At 36.2% G+C, this 22,087-nt stretch overlaps 1 pseudogene across 1 annotated transcript in view; it reads right to left on the bottom strand.

The window, feature by feature from the left end:
• LOC110261402 (tyrosine--tRNA ligase, mitochondrial pseudogene) overlaps window positions 1-19,670 on the bottom strand; it is a 317,000-nt pseudogene extending 297,330 nt beyond the window's left edge. The window contains exons 1-2 of the transcript XR_014808620.1: window positions 19,541-19,670; window positions 17,483-19,003 (exon numbers count right to left, since the gene is read on the bottom strand). The product of XR_014808620.1 is annotated as a tyrosine--tRNA ligase, mitochondrial pseudogene (transcript). The remainder of the gene's footprint in view (window positions 1-17,482; window positions 19,004-19,540) is intronic.
• Between the last annotated feature and the right edge of the window lie 2,417 nt (window positions 19,671-22,087).

The following is a 22,087-nucleotide window of genomic DNA, read 5'->3' on the forward strand; positions in this document are numbered from 1 at the left end:
CAGATCAGAAAAATGGACTTTGCAACCTCTAGTTGGTCCTTTCCAAGACTATTGAGAAAATAATCAACACAAAAATCCAGTTTTTTACACCAAAGGAAGATATACCTATTCTATTGTTATGTGGTTGTGAAATTTCCAGACTGATTCAAGGCACTGTAGAGGAATAATTTTTGCTATTAATATATAGTTGTTGCTGAGTAACAAACATTCCTAAAATTTCAGTTGAGAGATATTTCATAAGTCCATCTTTCATCTATCTGACCATCACCCTGTACCCACCAAAAACTTATGGAAATAACAATAAAGAATCAAGAAACCTTTTCTATATTACTGTGACCCTTAGGCCGTCAGGTAATGTGCTTGAATATCAATTTTCTCGTCAATTAATTGTGAATAACTTTTGCAAATTAATCAATAGGGTTGTGTTACAGTGCAATAATAATTACTGTAAACTTTAAAATATACAAGTACAAGGAATAGTGCAGCATAAAATGAAGATTGGGAACTCCCCATGGAAAGGTAAAATCTGAAAGACCACATTATTCAAATATATAAAAGTACAGATATTCTGAATAAGGTAGAATAATTGATTTTAAATGTTTAAAAATACTAGAAAAGATTTTATACTCTGAGAAGTTGAAAAGTACATATATTTCAGGCATTTTACATAATTATTTAAACTCACCCTCATAGCACCATCAAGACAAGAGGCATTATCTATGTTTCTGATGAAGATACTATAGGCCTGGGAATAATTCAGTTAAGCTGTCATAAGGAGTTACAGAGTGACGATATCCATAATCCTAACCCCAGTGTTTTACAGTAAAGGATAGAGAGGACAAATCAGAATACCTAGGAACGTGTTTCAATCTTGAGCTTCTGGTTTGATACAGTCTTAGAATCTCCAGGGCTGGGGAGTCAGGTGGATTTAGATTGAAAAATTCCCCCAGTTCTTTATAATATAGTCATGGTCATTTTTCTAGAACTACACTGCTCACTTTAAAAAGACAGCACTTGGAGTTCCCATTGTGGCACAGTGGAAACTAATCTGACTAGGAACTATGAGGTTGCAGGTTCAATCCCTAGCCTCGCTCAGTGGGTTAAGGATCTGGCATTGCCATGAGCTGTGGCATAGGTCACAGATGCAATTCGCATCTGGCATTGCTGTAGCACTGGCGTAGGCCAGCAGCAACAGTTCTGATTAGACCTCTAGCCTGGAAACCACCACATGCTGCAGGTGCAGCCCTAAAAGACAAAAGACAAAAAAAAAAAATTAAAAATTTTAAAAAAAAATTTTTAATTAAAAATTAAAAAATTAAAAATTAAAAAAAATTAAAAACATATACCTTCATTATTACCAAGAAGCAATGCTTCAGAAGGCAATACATCAAAGCCAAAATATCATTTAATGGACTTTTTTTTTTTTTTGTCTTTTTACCATTTATTGGGCCGCTCTCGCGGTATATGGAGGTTCCCAGGCTAGGGGTCTAATCGGAGCTGTAGCAACCGGCCTACTCCAGAGCCACAGCAACGCAGGATCTGAGCCGCTTCTGCAACCTACACCACAGCTCACAGTAACGTCGGACCCTTAACCCAATGAGCAAGGGCAGGGAGCGAACCCGCAACCTCATGGTTCCTAGTCGGATTCATTAACCACTGCGCTACGACGGGAACTCCTTAATGGACTTCTTATATATTTTTGCACACTGTGTATTAAATGCAGCGGTCATGCAGGGCTTACTTGGTCTTAAATGTAGGCATAAAAATACAGGAGGACACACACACACAATAAAATAAAAATAACATGATCTCCCCACATTTTAAATTCTATTAAGAAAGATATACAGATTGACACTTTCCACACCTCAAAATGCCAGCTCCCTAGGGGAAATTATGGAGATTTACATGATGAGCATTTTTGGAAGAGACTTTTCATTCGAGGTTTTATAAATTCAGTGTGGAGATTTATTGAAGATTGACCCTACATTGTGGAATATGAACTATGAGCCCATCACTAGTTTTGAACTTGGTATGTGTATTTTATTGGCTAGAGTAAGATATGTTGGCCGAGGTAATAAACACAAAATCCCACCAGTTTAACACATACACATACATACATACACAAACATACTCACAGACACAAAAGCTCGATTTTTACTGTAGAACCTTGTTCTGTATATTAAGCCTTGTTTCAAAGGCCGCTACATTTTGTACTGGTCCAAATTTCTCATGGCACAGCCATGTGTCAACACAATTCTACATAATCACAGCAGGGAAAGAACTAGAAAGTCCAAGACTTCATTTAAATCTCCCCACCTAGATGTTACATGTGTCACTTCTGTTTGCACTTTACTGGCCTGATAATGATGCACTGCCACACTTAACCTCAGGAGAGCCTAGAAGTGGCTCCTTCTCTGATGGATACTTCGATGAAGTGAGTGACTGTAATGTTCATAATATATGTTAGATATGTTAAGCAAATTTCACATTAAAGAGAGGAATAATTTTTCTCAAGTGAAATCCGAACAGTCTCGGATGTATTTGATTCTAAATTATACCATTTCTACATTGCCCAGGAACAGCTGTTACTTTTCTGTGTCTTAACTTTGTTTCTTCCTTTATTGTAGTAGTAGATCTATTTTTAACTCTACTTTTAATTCTTAAAAATTCTTAGTCATTTACGCACTTGAAACTTATACCTTAGGACCATATCATAATTGTAATACAATTCAGTGGTGTGCAATGGTCAGCTTTTTCCAATTCCTGAATTGAGACCTTCTCAACACTGTGTTCAATGACATCATCCTGCTGGCATGATATCAGCCACACTGAGAGTTTTAGAGCATGGAAATCAACCAATGCCATAATTCTGGTTTGTATTTTTATTTGTATGATTTTCCCAGACAGCTGGATGTTTAATATATACCAGCACACCACTGAGAGTACCGCTCCCTCCCATGTATTCTCTAATATCCCTGGGGGAAGGAAGGAAGGGTTTTTAACTGTAGCTGTTGTATAGATAGTAAAGAACAAAACAACAAAAATTGTTCGTAAGACTATGGGCCAAAAGTCAAGTCGGAAAAGCACATCCAAATTATTTAAAAGGACAAATAGAGCCAATGGTGAAAGATACAGAAGAAACAGGAAAGAGAACCAGTGAATTTATATGAATACTTCCTAGTGTGGGTTAGCCTTGGCTAGGCAAATCTTTTAAAGTAGTTCCATGGTAAGAAAAAAACTAATGTTACCAAAAGCAGTAGGGTTTTGTTCACCCTATAATCAGTGAGCACTGACTAATAAACAGTGCTTAATTCCATTTATTACAAGTAACTTCTGCACTTAACTCCACGTTGAATTTAAAAACAGATTCCAAAATACATTCCGTGTTACTGTCTTTATCTCTCTGCCAGACTGTTTGGGAGTGTAAGGATTGTATCCTACACAGCTATTTAAATGCTCCTTCTGGCATGGAAGCTGAAACATGGAAGGCACCTAATAAAAGTGTTAAATTGACCTAAATTTAAAATTATTTTACAGTTGCAACCTATCAGAATGGATTCCAGTTTACCTGCAGGTACTGCTAGATGAAACCCACAAGCATTTTAGAATGATAAATATGTGTACGAATGGTATGGAAGTCTATGACAGTCTTGGTTACACTTGACCCTGAAACCTCTATTCAGAAACAATCTTAACCCTCTCACTGGGACTTTGTTGGATTCAGATTACAATATCCAGTAGAAGAAGGAGACCACTTGGCAGGGTCATTTAGGTTCCTATGAAAGATCAAAGGATTTAATATTAATACGAATGCTAGGATATCCATAATGTTGTTGAACAAAGAGTGTAGTCTCCATCACAAAAGTGATGAGATAAAACTTTTGTCTAATTTAAGTATATTGCTAAAAAATGGCATTTAGTGACACAAAATAAAATTATGGCAGGAAGAACAGTACATATCATTTATAGTAACTTTCATGAAGATTAACTTGTACTTCAAACCCTGCAATGGGAATGCCATGAATCTACCCTGGGTGAATTCTGCTTTCCTCATGGAATAAACTGTGGGCAATAGGAATTCATGTTGCATTTGTCAGCTATGATTGACTAGGGAAATTACGGTCCAAAGATGGTTCTAGAGCCACTGTGTCAAGAGCTGGGATACAAGATTTTCAGAGGAGCCAAGACAGACAAAACTGATATACAAGAATTCTACTAATCCAATAAGGATACAGAAACCTAAGTCTCCTTGGAGTTATAAGCCATTGCAGGCAGGGAAATAGGGGTTCACAAGAGGGAAACAAGGCATCTATTCCCCATTTTCTCTCATCTTATGATACAAACATGCTTGTGTTGTTTTCTTTTTTTTTTTTAACTAGAATGAAATATATAAGTGTAAATAAGACAGACCAGGTAGCTGTGGGGTCTGCTCCAGGTCCATATTCCCAAGCTTACACATTCTAAGCAGTGTCACGGTGGGAAGTATTTTGTACTTTCAGTTTCCCTACATGACTTCTTAGTGTATAATGAGCAAGTTTTTGATGATTACAGAGGCACACTTAGATTCTAAGAAACTTTCTTAGAGAAAAACATGATTATGTTTGCTTTAAGGAAATATAGAACATTTTTGTCATCCTTTCCTTTAAGCCCATAAAATTGTGTTGATTTGCCAATGATAAATGGGAAGAAACAATACCACTTCTAATGGACATATTTATATAATAAATCAGTAAGTGTCCCTATTCTATAAAAATCCAAATTAATGGTTAAAGCTTATTTTAAGACAGTAGCAATTTGGACAGCACTTCAGTTTTCAGATTTTCTTTAATGTTCATAATCTTTTGTCTCAGAGGGATTGTTATTTGTATTTTAAAGCAAGCCACATTACCTAAATAGGAAATATATATATATATATATACACACACACACATTTTTTTTAGGGCATCACCTGTGGCATAAGGAGGTTCCCAGAGCTGCAGCTATTGGCCTACACCATGGCCACAGCAATGTGGGATGTGAGCCACATCTACAATCTACACCACCTAATGGCAACGCCAGATCCTTAACCCATTGAGCAAGTTCAGGGATCAAATCTGCATCCTCGTCGATACTAGTTGGATTCATTATTGTTGAGTCATGACGGGAACTCCCTAGGCAATAGTTATATTTTAATGTTTATTTTTTTGAAAAACACACAGGAAAGAAGATGAATTTTATATGTGTGTATATATACATATATATAAAGATATATATATATCTTGCAGAAGAGTCCAAAAAGGAGAGATACACTGAGGTCTTCCAAATCTTTTGCTAAAGGAACACAGTCTCTTAAAGAAAATGAACTAAAGTAATTTGTATTGATATCTTCAAGACTGTTTTACTTAGGGAAAGGAATATAAGAAAAGAATTTTTAAAAATCGAAGTCAACTAAAAAAAGTCACATTAAACACAAAGCCTAAAATTTCTCTTTTCTTATGAATATTTCAATAGGTAATATGTTAAATGGGTCAGAGAGTAGCTTCAAGGACAAGTTCAAATTAAGCTGAGGTTTTCATCTTGAATTCAATTTCACTAATTATTTTAATAATTGAAGATGTTATCTAGAGCAAGTTGTAAATCAGATAATTATTTATGCTGTTTATGTTTTCTATCATATTATGCATTTCAATTGGTGTAATAAATATTACCTTTAGGGAGATGCAGGTGTAATATCTATGTAAAATAAACTAGAACAAAATTAATATCAGTATCAAATAAAGCATGTGTACAGTTTATAGCGGTTAATTTGAAAAAAACAGTTTAGATAGGATATATTTTCATGATCTTAGCACAATAAAAGTATGGAAAACTCTATTGACTTTTAAAAAATATCTAAATTTGACAAATTTTCTAGAATCATGGCTATTTTAAGATACCCTAGATTTAGTCCTTCCATTTGCTCTACCCCCTTGCTTCTGTTCTTGAAGTGTTTATCCTCCTTTTCCCTTTTTTTCTCTTGTACTCACCAATTCTTTCATTAGAAGTTCAAGCCCATAAAACCTGGTTTCTCTTATGTAACTTTTTACCACTCTAGACATAGCCACACTCAGTAGGGGAATAAACAAGAAAAGCCCTGCCTGTGTATGTGTGTGTGTCAGTGAGAAGCAAGGTGGGGGAGAGTGTGAGAGAGACACAGAAATAGAGTATTATTTCTCGACAGTGGTAATGTCTAGTTAGCAGAAGAAAGTATAAGAAAAATGTATCAACGGGTATAGCATAGTTGAAAGCATCAGGAAAAAATAAAACAGAGGTTGTGAGCACTACCTTAATATTCTGATGAGAACAAGCCTCTGAAAAGTCCTACTTCTCTTTAAACATCATGCCTAGGAATTCACTGGAAATTCAGAGACCAATTAAATAGGGCATTGCCTTGACATTAGAAAGTGGGAAAAAAATAAAGATCCATTTTATTTCACAGCTTCCGTGTTAAGAGTTCCTTTATTGTTGAGAAATATTTAGGTCTCTAACATCTTAGAAGTAGGGTTGTATTGGATTGCACCACTGAAATTAATTTCATCTTCTGAAACACATTTCTGAGCACTTAGTGTTTCCTATGTTAAGAGACACAGAGTGCCTATCCCCAGAGATCTTACAACCTCATGGAGAAAGACCAGTAGATAGATAGGTAATAATCATATACTCCACTGCACTGTACAGAAAAACACACAGCAGGGTCAGCTCAATTGGTTTAAGTGGAGAGAAAGTTTCCCTCAAAACTTGGTAACAATCATGACGGTGTTTTAATCATTAATTTAAATTCCCTGAAAGATATTTTTTTTTCTGGGTATTTTCTTTAGATAATTCCCCATAGGAGCTTATCTCCATCTCCAATAGAGAAGGCTAATCCTCAGAAGATTAAATGAAGAGAAATTAAAAGGAGAAAAAAAAACCTAGACATAGCTCAGATTAGAGAGACCTGTTTTTCCAATATTATGACTATTTCTCTTTCCTTTTGACTTTTGCCCGTGTTAGACACTACAGGTCACTTAAAAAAAAAAAAACGGGATTATGTGACAGGCATTCTTGGATTTAAAACGAAGACTGTTACTTACAGAGTTCCTGTTGTATCTCAGCAGGTTATGAACCCAGCTTGTATCCATGAGGATTTGGTTCAATCCCTGGCCTCACTCAGTGCCGCGGGCTGTGGTATAAGTTGTAGATGCGGCTTGGGTCTTGCATTACTGTGTCTGTGGTGTAGGCTGGCATTTACAGCTCTGATTCAACCCATAGCCTGGGAACTTCCATATGTGCAGGCGTGGCCCTAAAAAGCAAAAAAAAAAAAAAAAAAAAAGAGACTGCTAATTGCTAATTACTTTCTATATGATCTTAGTTAAGGCTCTTAATCTCATTATATCTCAGTTTTTTTTCCCCTGAAAATGGCGAATGATAGTGCCTAACTACTGTACCAGTAAAAAAAAGTTAGAAAAGCAATTGATACAAAAAAGTTTTTCAGTCCATGGCACACAATAGGAACACAGTATATGTAAGTATTCCTGAATAAATTCATTGCAAAAAAAAAATAACAAATACAAAACCATAACTCTCTAGCTCAGGGTTGACTGATACTATAAGCCCTTCAGTTAGGAAAGCCCCTCTTACTTATCAACCCTTAATAAATGGAGGACCTCAGTGGCATTTGGAAGGGGTAATCATATTGAGCCAAGTGAACTTCTATTTTAGTTAGTATAATTTTAAATGGCAACCAGAAATACAAAGAAATCTTTAGGAAGTCTACTGAAACTTCAGGCAAAACCAACAGTTCATCTGGAGACAAACACCATCACTTTCTTGTCAAGGACCTGATGCAACAGCCCACCTTTCCTTTCAGCTAACTGGAACTAAGACCTTCTAGAAACAGAACCCACCTAAAGGGAATGCCTTTCCTTTCCTACTGCAGAATTTCATGTCCTAAATGATTGGAAAAATGGCACCACGCCCTTGCCAGATTCCCTTTCTCTTTGCATGTTCACTATAGCAGTTTTGCACAGAGCAATGAAATCACTTAAAATAAGATTATATTAAGAAATTTTAATTGCTTTTTTATGATTAGAAAATGGTACTTGCTTTAAGATAATTACTATAAAATAAAGCAAGATATATTATTAAGATATATGATTTAGTTATTTTCTTGTTAAATGCTAACAAGTATTCTCACCATGTCAGCAGAGTCTATAAATAAAACTACCATTATGCCCTATGTTTTCCACGGCTCTACAGAAGCTCCCCTATTTCTGCAACAGCCATATAAAATCCAGAGCATTGAGCTGTAAGTGGTAATTATCCAACTTGCCAATTTTACATGGGAGATCAGGTGGTAGGCCTGAAGAAATTGTATTGTAGAAGAAACACGGGATTGGGGATACAGAGACACCTACCTATGTGCAAGTCTGTTAGAAATTAAGATAAGGGTCTGGGAGTTTCTGTAGTGGCTCAGTGGTTAACGAACCCGACTAGTAACCAAGAGGTTGCGGGTTCAATCCCTGGCCTCGCTCAGTGGGTTAAGGATCTGGCATTGCTGTGAGCTGTGGTGTAGGTCACAGATGTGGCTTAGATCCCACACTGCCGTGGCTGTGGCATAGGCCAGCAGCTGTAGCTCTGATTGGACCCCTAGACTGGGAACCTCCCTATGCCATGGGCACAGCCCTAAAAAGACAAAAAAAAAAAAAAAAAAAGATAAGGGTCAGAGAAAGACGGATGGCCAAAAAGCACAGAAAAGATGCTCAACACTGTTAAGTGTTAGGAAATGCAAATCAAAACTACAATGAGGTATCACCTCACACCAGTCAAAATGGTCATCATCAAAAAAAATCTACAAACAACAAAGTCTGAAGAGGGTATGGAGAAAAGGAGATCCTCCTACACTATTGCTGGGAATGTAAGCTGGCAGAACAACTATGGAGAACAATATGGAGGGTCCTTAAAAAACTAAAAATACAACTACCATACAATCAAGCAATTCCACTCCTAAGCATATATCCAGAGAAAACTGTAATTTGAGAAGATACATGCACCTCAATATTCACTGCAGCACTATTTGCAATAGCCAAGACATGAAAGCAACCTAAATGTCCATCAAAAGAGGACTAGATAAAGAAGATATGGTGTATATACACAATAGAATATTACTCAGCCATAAAAAAGAAGGAAATACTGTCATTTACAGCAACATAGGAGGACTTGGAAATTATCACACTAAATGAAGTAAGTCAGAGAAAGACAAGTATCATATGACATCTCTAATATGCATAATCTACTAGAAATGATAAAGTTGAACTTACAAAACAGAAACAGACTCAAAGATGTCAAAGCCGAACTTATGTTTACCAATGGGGAAACATGATGGGGGAAGGGATAAATTAGGGGGTTGGATTGATACTATATGAAGAAGAGACAGGTAACAGGGACTCACTATAGAACACAAGGAAATATACTCAATACTGTGTGGTAACTTATACGAGGAAACAATCTGAAAAGGAATGGATATACGTTTATGTATAATTGATTTACTTTGCAGTATGCCTAAAATTAACGCAACTTTAAGTCAACTATATTTCAATAAAATTTAAAAAATAAATAGATAAGGGTCAGCAAACTCAGAAGTATTCAAAATCTGCATCAGACAAGGGAAGCACAAGTTCTACAGCTAAGCTGAGCAAACACACAGAAAAAAATTTCAATGAAAAAAATAAATTTTTATTATTAGTCCTTTATTAGTAGTAATAAATTTTACTATTAGTTTTGGCCAAAACCAAAAGCAGAGGACTTTGGTAGCTAGGCATGCCATTGTGTCCAAATATTATGTAGTAAAATCTAAATAACTTTAGGTCTCAAAAACAAGAGGAATAGGACTTCCCACTATGGCTCAGCATGTTAAGAACCTGACTAGTATCCAGGAGGATGAGGGTTTGATCCCTGGCCTTGCTCAGTGGGTTAAGGATCTGCTATTGCTGCAAGCTGTGGTATAGGTTACAGATGCTGTTCATATCTCTTGCTTCTGTGGCTGTGGTGTAGGCCAGCAGCTAGAGCTCTGATATGACCTATAGCCCTGGAATTCCCATATGCTGCAGTTGCAGCCAGAAAAAGAAAAAAAAAAAAGAGGGGCCTACTTTTGCACCCATACTAATTCATCCAAGTGGACAACATGCACACTCATCCCATTATCAAGGAGAAAGAAGACAGAGTTTACTTGTCCTCACAAGTGCACTTTACCTCAGGTTGTAGCAATAGCTAGAGTAGTCCAAGGCCCAAACTAAGTAAGAGAAAAGAGCAAAACAGCCATGGGAAGGATCTTGTGCTGCACGTTCTGGACCCTACCCCCCAATACAATACCCTCATCCTGGCCCCAGGCATAGAAAGAGAGCCTGTTTTAAGATTTTAATGCAATGGGGCCACCCACTTTCAGCTGTGGTCTAACTGGTACCCTGAAATTAGAGTAAAGTATTTTTCCCCTCTGTGGTCGTATTAGTTTTCTATTGCCATACAAACTGCACCAGATTAAGTGGCTTAAACAACCAAAATGTATTACCTTATAGTTCTGTTTGTAAAAAGTCCAACCCAGGTCTCACAATGCTAAAACCAAAGTATTAGCAGGCCTCTGTTCCTTTCTGGAGGTTCTAAGGGGAGAATCCATTTTCTGCTCACTTGGGTTGTTGGCAAAATTCAGTTCCTTGAGATTGTAGGACTGAAATCTATGTTTCTTTCTGTCAACTGCTTCCTGTTTTAAAGGCCACCCACATTCCTTATCTCCTGGTCTCCCCCTTTCCACCTCCAACACCAGCCAGTGCAGGACTGGTTCTTCTCACACTAGATCTTTCTTTTTCTATATCATCTCTCTGAACAAGCAAGAAGGGTTCTCTACTTTTAAGGACTCTTGCAACTCAATCAGATCCACTTGAATAAGACAGGATACTCTCCCTATTTTAAAGTCCGCTGATTTAGCAACTTAATTCCATTTGCAAGCTGAATTCCTTCCGCTATTCAAGGTAACATGGTCACCAGATCTACAGATTAGGATGTGGATATTCTGGAGAGACATTACATTTCCTACCATGGAAGTAAAGATGGAAATATAGAAAAAAATAAAACTGAATGTAGAGAGTCCTTGAATGCTTTGCCTGGAATTCTTTTATGTCAGGTGCTAGCCTTTAAATTTGAGAAAGCTACTTTAATTCTCTGAGTCTCAGTTTCTGTTCCTCTTCTATCAAAGTACTAATGCTTACCATGATGAAGGTCTTTGGGGCCAAGCAGCCGAGGGCCAAAGGTTTGAAAAGGGGATTGTCTGTAATAAACTGGAAAGCTGATGCCTTAGCCACAGGAATTTAAATTCCAAAATTCTGTTAAAGTACTCTTCTTGACAAATACAACACACCAGTGGGACATATTAAGCAACACTACCATTTTGAGATATTTAACTCAACTCATGAGATTGATGTGAGGCCTAAGTGAAATGAATTTATGTTAGACCCATACCATATAGTATGTATTCAACTCATTTTTGTTTTCTTATTTCCTAAATATTTCACTTTAACAATGTTTACTAGGCTACTGAGCATGAAAAAACCATTTTATTCATTTATTTCTTACATTACTACCTATATGCATTCTCTGACCTCCTGAGTTCCTTTCTACGTGCTTCTAAACATATTCACCTAGATATCTGGCTTTTAAAATCTCCATTTTCTCATAAGTCTTATCAATCACATTCTACCATATCTATATTCATCCATGGAACATAAACATGAAAAAATGGCTAAGAGTCAAACAACCTTTTATAGAAGTCATTTAATTATTCTTTTTGAGTTAGTTTTCTAATGTTTTTCTAATACTCTTTTCTCATCAGTATCACTGTAGATGCTAATGCCACAATACAACATTGCTTATTCATTTCACCCATATTTTCTAATGATTCCAAAAAAGTTTCTAAATTGTATATGAACATGTTTGATTAGCACTATTTTTCTCATCCAATTTTATAGGCTATAGCTTACATTTAATTTCTGACATTAAGTGTTGCTACATGTGTTTTAGAAGTTACATATATACCTTTAGAAATATATTACCTAGTTTAAATATTTTAATAAATGAACTTCATATAACAGCTCACTCTTTTCAGTAAGGTAGAAATATTATAGAAAATTATTTTTGAAAAGATTTATAGGGAACATGTTAGGGGAAAATCTTATGTAAAGAAAGGTGTGAAAAGAGCATAGGAAAACATTCATACTACAAGAGGGGAGTTGTTCATCCTAAAGAAATAAGAGGAAGTAATCTATGGTTAAGAGAAACTTGTTGGACATATACTAAATTTTATTTGCAACCATGGCTCTTACTTGACCAGAAGACGTTTTTGATTTGCTTTATTCTAGGATAAAAAGAATATCAAAAAGTATGTCCAGAGGAATAAATTTTGTCTAAATTCACACTAAACTACTTTATTCACTTCAATTCATCTGACTAGGGTAACTATATACATTTTTTGCCAGATTCAAGACACATCCAAGAGAGTATAGCATCATTAATAATCACATGATAATCATATCAAAATAACAGCTGGACATCTAGATTGTTCTGATTAAATATGGACATATGGATATTCTATGTTCTTTATTGCCTCATGGTATCTGCAAACCTTATTTCCCCTTTTGTAATACACTATCCCACTGCTCCTAGTCTATCACCTAACTGTAGTCTATATCTTTCCATGATGCACTCATTTCCATACTACATGAGATATCCTAATATGATTTCTCAAAGCACACATAGTAACCCTACTATAGCATATATCATCTGTTATTTTAACCATTCCATCTATCTACTAGACAATATGAAACATGAAAGTGTATAGTTTTATTGCCATTATTACCTCCATGGCAAGGATAGAATTTAGCCTACCATAATTATTAGTCTACTGTAACATAGCTGGTACCTATTACTGAATCATGAATATATAAGCACTACCAAAGTCACAGTTAGTGGGGAATATTCAATTAGAAACATTCCTAGCACCTCCCTTGGGAGTAAGAATAACATGGTTATTTCTTATTTTTTTTTAAATAATGGTGGAGCTTTATTACTTAAAGAAAAACATCCAGATACACAGGTAATCCTAAAGGTTTTCAGGGGATCAAGGGTAAGGTTTAGAATATATACATATTTAACTAAAATTCCCCAAGTGATTCTTGATATGAATGAATTACATTATAAATTTTAAAATAAATTATATATTATAGACATTAAAATTTATACTTAAGTTATGACACTTACGAAGGTCCACTGGCAGGAACAATATGAATATATCTGTTACCTTTAGCTAACGAACAATAGGCTCGGAACTTAACTTGAACATAACAAAAATATGTTCATTTTTTTGGAACAATAGGCTCGGCAACTTAACTTGAACATAACAAAACAGATTCTATTATGATATGGTACTACTTTGAATCTGTTAGCAGTACCATATTCACAAAACACATGCTTCCAAAATTTCTGTCAGAACACTTAAAAATCACTTTATCATCATCATACATCAGTTTTAAAATTATAGATATCCATAATTTACTTACTTCTGATACTAAATGGCTGCCATTCTACTCTAGCTTTTTAGCTTGTAAGAGGAAAACAAACTTATAATGCACCTTACTCCAGCAAATTTCAAATTGAAAATGTTACCTGCCATGGCAATGAACTTGCTAGTACCACACACCATGTACAAAGAAAAACAGAGGCAAGAAATGTATGAAAAGAGAAAAACCTCCTTTTGTAGGCCCTCAAACTGAATGAAGTTCTAAAATGAAGAAATAATCTCTGACATTTACAATGGGATACCTGTATGTTCTTACTATGCAAATAAAATTGGTGGTATAAAGTGACATTAAAGTTTATCAATAGTCCACTCTCACCACAGTTATTCAATATAGTTTTGGAAGTCCTATACATGGCCATCAGAAAAGAAAAATAAATAAAATGAATACAAATTGGAAAAGAAGTAGTAAAACTGTCGCTGTTTGCAGATGACATGACTACTATACATAGAAAATCCTAAAGATGTTACCAGAAAGTTATTAGAGCTCATAAATGAATTTGGAAAAGTTGAAGGATACAAAGTAAATACACAGAAATCCTGTGCAATTCTATATACTAACAATGAAAGAACAGATGGAGAAATTAAGGAAATAATCCCATTTACCATCATGTGAAAGAAAATAAAATACCTAGGAATAAATCTACCTAAGGAGGCAAAAGGCCTGTACTCTGAAAACACTGATGAAAGAAATCAAATATGACATAGATGGAAAGATGAAGAATGCTCTTATGTTGGAAGAATCAATACTGTCAAAAATGACTATCCTACCTAAGGCAATCTACAGATTCAATGCAATCCCTATCATATTACCAATGATATTCTTCACAGAACTAGAACAAAATATTTAAATTTTTTTATGAAAACACAAAAGACCCTAAATAACCAAAGCAATCTTGAAAAAGAAAAACAGAACTGAAGGAATCAGGATTTTTCACTATACTACAAAGATAAAGTAATCAAAGCAGTACTGACACAAAAACAGAAACATAGAACAGTGGAATAGGATATAAAGCCCAGAAATAAACCCAAGGACCTATGATCACCTACACTATGAAAGAGGAGGCAAGAACATAAAATGAAAAAAGATAGTCTCTTTAACAAGTGGTGCTGGGAAAACTGGATAGTGACATGTAAAAGAATGAAATTAAAACATTATCTTATACCATGTACAAAAATAAAAATAGATCAAGGACCTAAATGTAAATGTGAGGCTTGATACAAAAAAACTCCTGAGGAAAACATAGGCAGAACACCCTTTGACATAAACCACAGCAATATTTTTTTGAATTTACCTTCTAGAGTAACAAAATTTTTTTTTTAAAAAAAGTACCTTGTTAAATTTACAAGCTTTTGTACAGACAAGGAAACGAGAAACAAAACAAAAAGAAAACCCACAGAATGGGAGAAAATATTTGCAAACAAAGAAACTGACAAGGGATTAATCTCCAAAATATACAAACATCTCATGTAGCTTTACATTAAAAAAAAAAAATCAAAAAATGGGCAGAAGGTCTAAACAGACATTTCCCCAAAGAAGACAGACAGATGGCAAATAGGCCATCTGAAAAGATGCTTAATATCACTAATAACTAGAGAAATGCAAATCAAAACTACAATGAGGTATATCACCTCACACCAATCAAAATGGCAATTATCAAAAAGTCTACAAACAATAAGTGCTGGCGAGGGTGTGTAAGAAAAGGGAACCTTCCCACACTGTTAGTGGGAATGTAAACTGGTACACCACTGTGAAGGACAGTATGGAGGTTCCTTAAAAAGCTAAATTAGAACTACCATGTGACCCAGCAATTTCAATTCTAGGCATCCATCTGGAAAAAAACATAATTTGAAAACATACATGCACCCCACTATTCACTACAGCATTATTCACAATAGTTAAGACACATAAGCAACCTAAATGATGATGTACAGAAGAATGGATAAAGAAGATGTGGTACACATATTCAATAAAATATTACTCGGCCATTAAAAAGAATGAAATAATGCTATTTGCAACAATATGGATGGACCTAGAGATTATCATACTGAACTAAATAAGACAAATACAAATAACATATCACTTATATATGGAACCTAATAAAAATGATACAAAAGAACTTATAAAACAGAAACTAACAGATTTCAAAACAAATCTTATGGTTACCATAGGGGAAACCACAGGGGGAGGGAAGAATTGAGAGGGTAAGAATCGCACATATACACTACTGTGTAAAATAGATAATTAACAAGAACCTACTGTATAGCAAAGGGAAATCTATTCAATAGTTTGTAATAACTTATATGAGGGAAAAGTGGATATATATACATATATGTATAACTGATTCACTTTGCTATACACCTGAAACCAATACAACACTGTAAGTTAACTACACTCCAATTTTTTTTTTTTTAATCTGTCAATACTGAATTCTTCCTGAGTTCCCACTGGGGCTCAGCAGGTTAAGAAGCCAACTAGTATCCACGAGTGATCCCTGGCCTCACTCAGTGGGTTAAGGATTCTGAAACTACAAGCTGCTGCTCAGGTTGCAGATGTGGTTGGAATCTGGCATTGCTGAGGCTATGGCATACGTCGACATCTGATTTACCCCTAGCCTGGGAATTTCCATATGGTGCAGTTCTGACACTAAAAAGGCAAAAAAAAAAAAAAAAAAATCTTCCTAGCATTACTCCTAGGTTAAACCGCAATTTTTCTTTTTTTTTTTTTTCTTTTTTTTGGGGGGGGGGGCTGGACATTCCCAGGCCAGGGATCAAAGGTTTAGATAAAATAGGTTTTTAACATATAAATCTATTTTGGGATATAGCAATACAGCCTATACTATATGACAGTTCTATGACTTTTTCCCTATTAGATTTTTCATAAATGACTGAAATATTATTTCATCTCCATTTTTGCATACGAAGATAACTTGCTCCAAGTAATCTAGGTAGTAAATGGCTAGAATTTGAGCTGTAAAGCCATGCTCTGCTGTGTTTTAGATTTCTAGAATAAATCTAATTGTAAACAATTTTCTGTGTATGTTTGCATTTCATTTGCATCTCTCCTTAGGGGAATTAAGGGTGCTATTACCTTTGTTTTTCAGATATTAGAAATAGTTCTGGAGACAACCTGCCTAATGAATATATAACTTAATTTAACTAAGTCTTGATTCCAAATCCTTTAAATTTGACCTGAAAACTTCCCTTACTAGAATATCTTTTGATAGTTTCATATGATTGGCTATTTAGCATAATATTGGACTCTGTTGGTTATTTTACTTTCTGGCTCATCTCAAGTTGCAACCTGCTTGGGGACAGAAGTTGAAACACAAAACTAATTTAAAAATTGATAAATTTATAAGACATTGTTACTTTTTTACTGAGTTTAAAAAAAAAACAGAGCTGTGAGTAAATTTAATTATATGGAAATTCAGGCAGGAACTGGAAAATTGAATTAGAAACTTTCAGAAAAAAACAAGTACAGATGTTTCTTTTCTTTAAAAAGCAACTATTTCTACTGTAATCTGATGCAACCATGGCTTCCTCTAACTTTTCTTTTTTTTTTTTAACAAAGAAGTGTATTTGCTCCCTAAACAGAAAAATCCAGTGAGCTGTACATCTGATATATACCTGATATTCTTGTACTACCTCTTTTTCACTGTTCCTTCTCATCTCCAAAAGAGCAATAAGGACAGGGTAGGAGTGACAGCATTTAGTTTTTCATGAAATATAATTATTAAAAGAGATTAATCCTGGAAATCATGCTTTTAGACGGTAGTCCTTAACATTTAAACATCAGGAAATGAAATATCCCACTATTAAACACAAACATAATCAACCTATATAAATATTGAAATTACTCACACTGTGAGGCCTCGAGTATACACCATTCTCTGTCTTCATCTCTTGAGAATGAATGATGGCTAAGTTTGAACCACCAGAAGGATTCTTTTTTTTTTCATCACAGCTGAAGCCATTTTATAATGTAGACATTCCTTTTTCCTACTTTAAGTAATGAAAGTTCATTCTTCAGAATATGTTGTTCAACAACTAAAACATTCTCAGGGTTTGTCACTTTGTAATTTATACTGACTCCGCCTTCTGCTATCATGCGATACCCTCAGAAGTCATCTGGAATGGCATTTGCTTTGCAGCACACACCTAGAACGCTTGTTCCTGGATCAAGAACTAATTCAGAAAATGAAGCTTCTTTTAAAAAAACTCCTTTAACTCTTGATTAGACATGACCTCCAGTGCGTCTTTGCTGCTGCAATAAAGGGACTGTGTAGACCTTTTATCAGAACCCAGCCCTTCTTGTCCATGAACACGCTTTGCAACTTCTGCCGCAAGCCCTTTCTGAGGGCCCTGCTTTTCTGGCGCTTTGACATGAGGCTGCATTTTGTGGTCAAACTCTGGAAGGGGCAGACAAGTCAAGAGCTTCTTTCTACCAAACCATCTGACCGCTTGACAAAATAAATTGATACAATTCAAATGAAGATGTCTTATCTTTTGTCTAGCCAAACAGCACTGCCAGCAGACTTTCCCAGTTTTGCTCCACTGTAAATAAAGGAACAGAGATGCCAAATACACCTTCTCCTGTCAACTTGTGGATGAACTCCTATCCGGACGCTATCATGCCCAGCTGCAGATCCACCCAGCTATACCCGACATCCATAACGCGGAAACGTAGTAGAAATCATAGGCCTGAAGCACCTGGTATAAAACTCGGCAAAACTCATGCCTCTGAGGCTCTAGAGCCGAGTCTGCACACTCTGCCCGCTCAGAGCCTGTGCTAAAATGGCTGCCCGCTGCCGCTAGGAAATCCACCAGGTGCTGCTGCTTCTGGTACCACGCTGAGTTGTCCACCACTGTGAAGCTGCCCCAGGTCCTCCTGTTATTGAACAGCTGCTAGCGTTCAGCCTCCAGGGCCTTGAGCTCTCGTTGAAGGGCGTGTCCGCTGCTTTGCACCCGCTCTGCGTCCAGCTCAAAGAGCTCCTGGGTACAGCCGGTCTGTCTCCGTGCAAAGCACAGCAGCACTTCCTCTCAGGCCAGCACTTTGCGGCCCGCTTGCCAGAAGTAAAACTGGCCCAGTAGCGCTTGCAGGTGCTGCGCAGCCGCAGTCAGCTACGGGGAAAAACCCCTAATAGATGGTTTGGGGGAAGTTGCCCGTCAAGCCGAGGTCGAAGAGCTCTTGAAGCATTGTCTTCTTTTCTCTCTTGGGAAAGAATTCCTTGGAAAGACACCCCCCCACCCACACACACGCTTTCTGCTCCACCAGCAACCCCTGAACGCCCCAGGCGGCTTCACGCAGCCCCACGGGCAAGACTGGACTGGGCTGTGGTAGCAACAACCTACCAGGGCAAATGCACTGCAGTGCGCTGCCATCTTGGCGGCCACACGCGGGACTCAATTTCTATTTTTATATCCTTTTTGGGCACCTTGAAAATAAACCATTTTAAGGTAGGAGAGCACTGTGGCACAGTGGGCTAATGATCCAGTTTGTTTCTGTGGCGTGGTCAGTTTGATCCCCAGCCCAGTGCAGTGGGTTAAGGATACTGGAATGTCCCAACGTTGTGTAGATTCAATCCCTGGCCCGGGGAACTTCCATGAGATGACGGTACAGCAGAAAAAGAAAAAAAAAGCTTGCCTATCAGAATGATTTGAAAGCCTATTTCTAGTGTGAAGCAATTTTTTCTGCATTTCCCCAAAGTCCTAGGGAACGCCTAGAGAACCGGCTATTGTGCCAGCTACCCAGAGCACGTTTTTTATTTGGGTATCTAGTTCCAGAGGTTGGGCAACCACCTAACCTCCCCTCATCCTCATGCTAGGGATTTATGTGGATGTTAGCACCAATAGGTATGAAATAAAGAATGCTTAATTACAAAATAAACATTTAAAGATTCCCAAGAGAATGGGCTCAACTTTGGTTCTGGAATGATATCAGGAACATCACAAGGAAAGGATGACTGTTTTTAATTATGGGTAGGAGGTTGGGAAAGAATGAAAACTCCGTGCGCAGACTGGGATATGCCCGGTTTGAACTTCCCGCCATCACCAAGGGAGGAAGCAGGCAACTTTCCAACAACTTTCTTCAGCTGTGAAGTAAAAGGTGAAGGGGAAAGAAGGAGCTTGAAAGATGTTGGTGGTCAAACATCAAAACTGAAGTCTTTGTCTTTATTGCAGTAAATGAAACTAATTCTGTTTTTAAGGTTTTTAAAGAATGAGATTAATGATCTCATTGATAGATATTTTGATAGGAATTAAGCATTACAGTATGACAGCAATGCCCCTACACAGTTTTCACAATGTGTGTGTTAAACTAACTTCACCTACACTGGTTTATTTAATCCTTGTTATAATTATGTCATGACCACATTATATAGCTTAGAAAATCAAAGCTCAGAAATATGTGATAAAGTCACAGGGAAGAACCAAGATGTTAACTCAAAGGGATTGATGTGCAAATCCTGTATACATTTACTTGCTCCAATTGCCCGTAGAACCATCTTGATTGAGTTCAAGACGTATATTTTCTCTTTTCAATTTAGGACATCTGAAGCCTCTCAATGTCTTCTACATTTTGGGGAAAGGAAACAGGTAAATTCAGTACTTCTTTTTAGTCCTTAATGCCACACTCTGACAAAGGTCCTAAGGAAGCTGAAGACCATCACATGAGGCAGTTCGTCTATACATATTTCTCAGAAGCAAGATCCTTTCACGACCTACCTTATTCAGTATCCCACTGATTTTTAAATGTTATGTAACCAGCCTATTTGCACCATATTATGGATAGGAAGGGCACACTATATTCTGCACCATTGCAAATCATACTTCTCATGCTATGCAATATTCATATTTGATTTCATAATTCTAATTTAGGAACACATTTCTTACCTTTGTTTCCATACCTGAGAGGTTTCTTAATGTGTAATTCCACTGAGAAAATACCCACTGATTCTATGTGCTCTTACAGTGTCATTAACATACAGTATACACAAACTTTTCAACTCTTCTCTGAACTGTACTAAAAATAAGTGCAGAGCAGTTATTATAATTATAGGGTAAATATAACAAATTGACATAATTAAAACCAGGGAAAATGGTGAGCACTTTGAAATATTAAAAAATTAATTCAAGACCCTTTCTTGTGGTTAAAAATTCTCCCTCCTTGGAAAAGCCAAATAGTAACCAAGAACTTAGAGGCAGAAAATCAAAAGCGACAAGACAACTTTCCTTTCTAGGGCAGGAAGAATGATACTGCAGCCAAATTTGAGACCTATGAGTGATCACTAGGTCCACATGAAAATGTATTTAAAATGACTCTTTTCATGCTGAGGTTTTCCTAATACTATACCTTGAAAAAGAGATTTGAAAGAAATGTTCTGATAAGAAAAGCAAGGGTAAAATCACACATTCACGTATAATTTTGCATCATTATCATTGAGTTTCCTGTGAAATAGTTGTTGGGCCTACTTATCTGGACAATTGTCTCAATTCTCTCAATTCTCACTTTTGCATTTAAAGAAAGATATAACATCCAGCCTCATTTTTCCAAGGATTTTTTTCCTAGGTAGCTTTGCTTTATGTTTTCGTGTAATTGGCATAGTGAAAAAAAAAAAAAAAAAAAAAAACACACACACACACTCTGGACTTTTTCTCTGAGACTTCTTTTTGGTGCGTAATTTTTCTGTGTTCATTTTGGTTTTTCTGGAGTGAGAGAGAGACTGATAAAAATGCTTGATGGGTAGTTAGTATTTTATTTGACAGTGGTACATGAAACCTTCCTAAAGCTAAGTTTTATCAGTAGGGAGATGATTGCAGACCACTAATCTTTTCAGAAGACTTAGTTAAAGATTAATGTAAAGAGTATGTTATGACTAGTAACTAATGATTGTCTACTGTAACAAAGTTCCAGCATTCAGTAAAAGAATGTCTATGATTAAAAGGTATCTTGTCAAAAATAGCCTCAAATAGAGATCTTAAAAGACAAAGAGTAAGAAAGGAAGGAATGAGCAAACGAAGAAGATGAAGGCAAAACAATAGTAAACATTGGGGAGAAATGTACACAGATATGGGGAAACTTGAAACATGTATTTCTAATAGATAATGAGATTTGGACATAGATAAATGATGGCTATGATGAGCTTTTATTGCACATTTTTGTGCATAATTAAATATGATGAATATGATGAAGATTTGTTTCCTCCTTGTCCTCAGGGTCTCCCCTTGTCTTCTTATGGAGAGGCTGAAATAAATGGTGATCCATAATTTTTTTTTAAAAAAGCATTCTCATTTGTCCACAACAGAATGTGAAGTTTTCCAGGAGGCTCATAACCCTGATTTATCATGACTACTACAGACTTTGTATTTAGTGTACACACCTGTGGAACAATTTTTTTTTAATTTTTAATATTTATAATGTGCTGTCATGGCAAGCTCCACAGCAGGCATCTCTGATCATAATGAGCT

The sequence above is a fragment of the Sus scrofa genome, chromosome 6 (assembly GCF_054392235.1).
Source record: "Sus scrofa isolate SSC_HxYL_T2T_F1_AM1 chromosome 6, Sscrofa_HxYL_maternal_Yorkshire_Landrace_v2.0, whole genome shotgun sequence".
NCBI lineage: Eukaryota > Metazoa > Chordata > Mammalia > Artiodactyla > Suidae > Sus > Sus scrofa.